Below are 6,000 nucleotides of genomic sequence, written 5' to 3'. Positions count from 1 at the left end.
CTCCCGCCCTGGCTCCCAGACGTAGCTGCCTGCAATGAGGGCGCACCCCAGAAAACAGGAGAGTTCGGGTCTTCTCCGACCGCGGCTCCCTCGGTCCCCGCCCAGTCCCACGATCAGGCCTTACCGCTGGGCCAGACAGATGCTGTAGCCAGTCAACCTTCCAGGGTTCCTGCCTCAGGCCTCCCCACGACTGCTCGTACTCCCGCTGCCAGCAAGGAGGAGCCATTCCTTCTCACCCCAGGGCGCCGAGTCAGTCGCCTTCCACCTTGAGTTGGGTCCGCCGCGATCATGATCGCCGTCACCGATCGTGTCCGCACAGGGCTGGGTGCCACGACTGTGCTGTGTTACTTGTCTGGGCACTCATGACTCGATCCGGGCCTCGGTTTCCGTACCTTTCTCCCGGCTCCAGGCGGTTAACGCCTTCATGTTGGATCGTCAGCAGGTAGTTGGTGGTTCTCGTGTGCTCACCCAAACAGCAGGTGGGCAAGGATATTGGCAGATTTTGGCTTAGTTTTCTGGGAGGTTGGTGGGTTCTCTCTCAATATCCATCATTATATACAAATTAAGACAGTGTTTGGTTTGAATTAGTGGGTACTCATGCGCCTGTGCCAGTCATTGCCACAGATGCAGCTAACTATGTAGCACTGTTATGGTGATCCAGCACCCGACCATGCAGTTTTGCATGTCCGAAATGACCCTGCAGATTTTGGATTCTCTGATGCAGTCCACAGACTGACCTCTATGCATAGGGCATGGTGGAAGGTTTGGGGATAAAGACTGCCTGTTGCTGGTTTCTTCCAGCACCGAGCCTACTGTCTGCACCTGTTTAAGTTCCATGCCCTTTCCTTTTGACATCTGTGCTTCCTCTGAATGCTCCTTTACATGTGCGTCTTCTGTGCAGGTGCACCCAACAAAGGCAAGACAAATTTACTTGGTTGGTAAGGCAAGGTCTACGAAAGTCTTGGTTGTGTCCCACAGTCAGCACATGTGTGTTTCCAACTTTGTAGAGAGCAAACAGGTTCTAAACAGGGAGTGCTCCAACAAAGTAGGAAGCCAATATTTGTACTCTTTGGAGTTTTCTAAGCAAGGCTCTAGTTAGGAGAGCCTGGGGGGCTCCAGGGATTGCATCGTGAATCTCATTGTCAGAACTTTGAGAATCATTCTTTGCAGTTGCTGCCAGAGATCTATGCTGCTAGTGTGGCTCCTATTTCCAAATTTCAGCAGCTATCGCTTGCAGTGTGTTTTTTTTTTTCTGTCCTCATACCACCTTTGTATGCAAATTAATAGCCTGTTTACCAATCTGCCCCTCTCCAGGCTATTGCAATACTTCAATAACTCCTGCGCTCGTGCCCTTCCAGCGTCCTGGCTGCACAGACCACGCAGGTGTAATCATTGGACAGTAGGGGTTACTCAATTATGTCTCCATCCCAGATCTGGAAAGCCACCCAGATTTTAGAATATGATCTTATATTGGACTCAATCAATATCTGTTTTCGCCGTTCTTATTGCTCGCAACCAGTCTATCCCTTGTGGTGGGGAGGGTTCAGTCCATTTCTTGCAGATTTCCCGCCTAGCAAGAAGGACTACATAAAATAACAGAGCTTGTTTGTCCCCAATAATGTCCTTACATGGTGGATCTATAACCCTGAGCATTACTAATAAGAGATTAACTTCGATGTTTGTCTTGAGAATTTCGTTGATTATCCTCCCAACCTCAGACCAGTATTCTTCTAATAGAGGGCATTCAATAAACATATGCTTATCATTAGCTCTGAGCAATCCTCACCTACGACATTTGGGGGGGAATACCAGTCACAAACTTCGCTAATTTTTGTGTAGTCCAATATAGGCTATTTGCCGTGAAAAAATGATTTCTCTTCAAGTTTGCTGGTTTAACTGTTTTATAAAGCAGCCTGAAAGAGAGATACCAAACTTTTTTTAGATCAGGAATCTGCATCGCCTCGTCCCAGATTTTATAGGGGGCTTTGATTTTTTCCTCCTCAGAGGTTAATAATGCATGATACCATCCGGTTATTTCCTTCTTTATTATTTTTTCGTTCTTCAATTTTATTTCAAACTCCCCAAAACTTTTTGTTTCCAATCTATTTACTTCCCGCCATGACTTCAACTGAAGAAATTTAAACCGGGACAAGGATCCCCCTGTCATACTCCATAAAACTTCCCATGGGACCACTTCATTCATCACTATCAGATCCCCCCAAACCTCTATTCCTGCCCTCCTCAATGGGACACTCAATTGATCCTGCAGAAACTCAGGCGTACCTGGTGAGTCTCATATTTGGGCATCACCTGAATAATAACCAATTCCTAACATATTCCTAATCTTAACCCACAAAATCAGAGCTGCCTTTAATGTTTTTAGTTTTATTCTTTGTAAAAAAATGTGTGCACCAAACTTGAACAAAAAACCTTTCCCTCCCCACTCTTTAATCATTTATTCACATAATCCATCCCACAGCCGATGCCCTGTTGTACATAGTAGAATCCTACAGTTTTTAAACTGGAATGCCATACAGTATAATTTTACATCTGGCAATGCAAGCCCTCTTTCTGCCAATCTACGTCTAAGTTTTTTCCAAGACATACGCACTCCCCTATCTGCCCAAACAAAACTACCCAATTTACCCTGTACTCTATCTATTAGCCTGCTCGGGAACGATAAAGGTATACAGTTAAAAAGAAATGTGAGTTTCGGGAGAATGACCATTTGGATCAAATTAACCCTTCCATATATCATTAAAGGCAGATTCCTCCACCTTTCCAATATTTTTACAATTTCCTTTATGATTCTTTCCAGATTATATTGTGGAACATTCTGTACTTCATTGAGGATATTAATACCTAGATATCTGATCTCTGTCTGTACACTCCCTTTCCAATCCGGAGTGTTCCACCACATTATCCCTGTTTTATCTCTATTTATCAAGTACCCCGACAGAACCCTGAACTCATCCGCCAGTTGTTCAACTATTGGGATCGTTATAACCGGATCTGATGTAAATAAAAGTAGATCATCCGCATATAGTGAGATTTTTTTCTCAAACATTCCTACACGAAAAGCCTTCACCTGGCTATCTTGACGGAGTGCTTGGGCAAATGGCTCCATATATAGATCGAATAACAGGGGAGAAATTGGGCAGCCCTGCCTTGTCCCTCTAGTAATCGCAAAACTTTTAGTGAGGACGCCATTTAGGAGGATTCTAGCTGTAGAGTTGTTATACAAGGTTTTTAATGTAGCTATAAAGTGAGGTCCCAGCCCTAAATGCTCCAGGACTACCCATAAGTATTCCCAACAAACTCGATCAAACGCCTTAGCGGCGTCCAACGCAACCACCGCTAAGGGGACAGATCTTTCTATCGCTATATCGATACATGCTATTAGTTGCTGGGTTAACTCACACATTTGTCTTCCAGGGATAAACCCTTTCTGGTCCTCATGTATTAATTGGGAAATTACTCTGGATAATCTCCCTGCCAAAATGCTGACAAAGATCTTATAGTCAGCATTTAACAGGGAGATTGGCCTATAAGATTCTGCCTTTGTAGAATCCTTGGTAGGTTTCAAAATTAAAACCACAGAAGCTTCATGCCATGAGTCCGGAGCCTGAACCTCTCCTCCATATATCGGATTGAACAGCTTCTCCCAGGCAGGTAATAGTTCGTCAGTTATATTTTTATATACTTCTGCCTTGAGAGCATCTAGCCCTGCTGCCTTCCCATTCTTAGTTTTTTTTATTGCGCTTTCTATCTCTTCTTTCGTAATGGGGGCTTCTAGCATACCTTTCCCCTCTTCACTCAGTAACAAGAGATCGAGTGTGCTAAGCCAGGATTTGGACTTTACAGGGTTAGCAACAGTATTTTCCGTATATAACTGTGAAAACATTGCAACTATATGCTCCTGCATAGAGTCCCAGCTATTCATCTTTTCTCCTGTTTCATCTTTTAACTCCTTTATATCATTTCTAGACCTTTCCACTCTCGCTTTCCATGCAAGCAAGGCCCCGGCTTTCTCCCCGTATTCAAACTCATTTATATTCGCCGCTTGCCATCTAGCTTTTTGCTTTTGATCTATTTTCATTTTAAATTTCGTTCGAACCTCATACAGCCTTTCTTCCATCCTCACTTTTTCTTCCTTTGAACTCATAGAATGTAAGGCCTCTTCTAAAATCCCAATCTCCTTTTCACTATTCTCTAATTCTATTTGTGCTTTCCGATTTTCTGATGCGTTTAGGCTTTTTAGAATTCCTCTTGTATACGCCTTAAATGCATCCCAAACAATATACGAAGGGGCAGTGTCTTGATTATTAGCGAAATATTCCCTCGCCGCTTCCTTTAAGGCTTTCTCCACCCCCTCTTCTAGTAGTAATGCCCGTCTTAAAGTCCATCTCCTAAGTGGGTGTGGACTCTGAGCCTGTACAGTTATTATTACTGGTGAGTGGTCTGAGATATGGACGGGTAAATGTTCAATCTTCTTAATATTTGCTGAAAATGATCTTTCAGCTAGAAAATAGTCAAGTCTTGAAAAATGATGGTGTTTTTTGCTATGATATGTATAGCCCCTTATCCTACCCTTCACATGCCTCCATACATCTACTAGATTAAAATCAGATATCATATTTTTCAGAGCACTCCTCATTCTAGGGACAGATATGTTCTCTCTTTTTGTAGACCTATCTAGCGCTGGGTCTAATAACACATTAAAGTCTCCACCCAAGATTACGGGAACTGAGGTTGCTGCCATCCTTAGTTCTAAATCAACAATATATTGAGAATTATCCTCATTAGGGCCATAATAACCAATACATAAGAAATCCATATCAGCCCACCTAACTTGGGCTAGGGCCCACCTACCTGAACTATCTGTATTTGACTCTCGCATTTCTATTCCACAACCACTCTTAATCAAAATGGCCACACCTTTACAACAAAATGGTTGATCTGAGACGACAAAATTTTGCAACCACCCGTATTTCCCGAACAACTCCTTACTCTCATTTGCCAAGAGATGCGTCTCCTGTAGCATTATCACTTGTGCCTGGCTATTCTTTAGATACTCAAATATTTGTCTCTGTCTAAGTTTAGATCTCATACCATTCACGTTCCAGGTAAGACTTTTAATGCTCGGAACATTAACCGAACTCATCTTCTTTAACAAGTTCTTTTCCCGATCTCAGCCTTATTCTAAAAAAGTAACCCCGCATACATGGTGTTGAGAACTTTTTTTTCTTTTTTTCCCGCTGCTCCCCACCCGTGCTCCCCAACCCCCCCCCCTCCATTACTGTGCCCCCCCCCCCAAGGAACCCTCCCTAGATTATTAGCCTATGGGCAGACAGACAGCTTATTTATATATTTAAAAAGAAAAAATGCTGGAGAGCTATCAAGCTATTTCTTACTTTGACCTGTTCTCATTACACATTCTACTTATTAGTGCATCAACATCTTCCACTGAGCGATAGTTATACATTTTGTTGTACCACATTATTTTAACTGAACTTTCGCTCCCAGTCTTCTAAGTTCTTCCATCTTCCCACCTAACTCCCACTGTTTTTGTTCTGTAACCCTACATACGTCAGATCTTATCAGGAGGGAAAAACCATTAACCAGATATGGGCCATTTTTTAAGGCTCTATTTAATATCTCCTCCTTGATGTAAGAAAGAAAGTTTACCAAAATCTTTCTGGGTTTAGTTTTCTGCGGGTTACGACAAAACGGCTCTCTATGCGCCCTCTGTATTTCACTCTCAAGATTAATCTCCGCCCTATCTTTCAGAATCGTTTCTCGAAGGTCTTCATATCTGCCCCTTCTTCCTTTTCAGGAATATTTAAAAGTCTTATATTATTCCTTCGAGAATGATTCTCAATTCTCTCTATAACGTCTCTTAGCATCTGGTTTTGTTTGCCCAAATTAGATATCTCGGTTATGTTTTTTACAACATCTTGTCTGACGGCGCTGACTTCTTTCAGTTTTTTTGTACGAGTC

Source organism: Triturus cristatus, chromosome 11, assembly GCF_964204655.1.
Source record: "Triturus cristatus chromosome 11, aTriCri1.1, whole genome shotgun sequence".
Taxonomy (NCBI): Eukaryota; Metazoa; Chordata; class Amphibia; order Caudata; family Salamandridae; genus Triturus; species Triturus cristatus.
The sequence above is the reverse complement of the archived record's forward strand: the minus strand, read 5'-3'. Positions refer to the sequence as shown.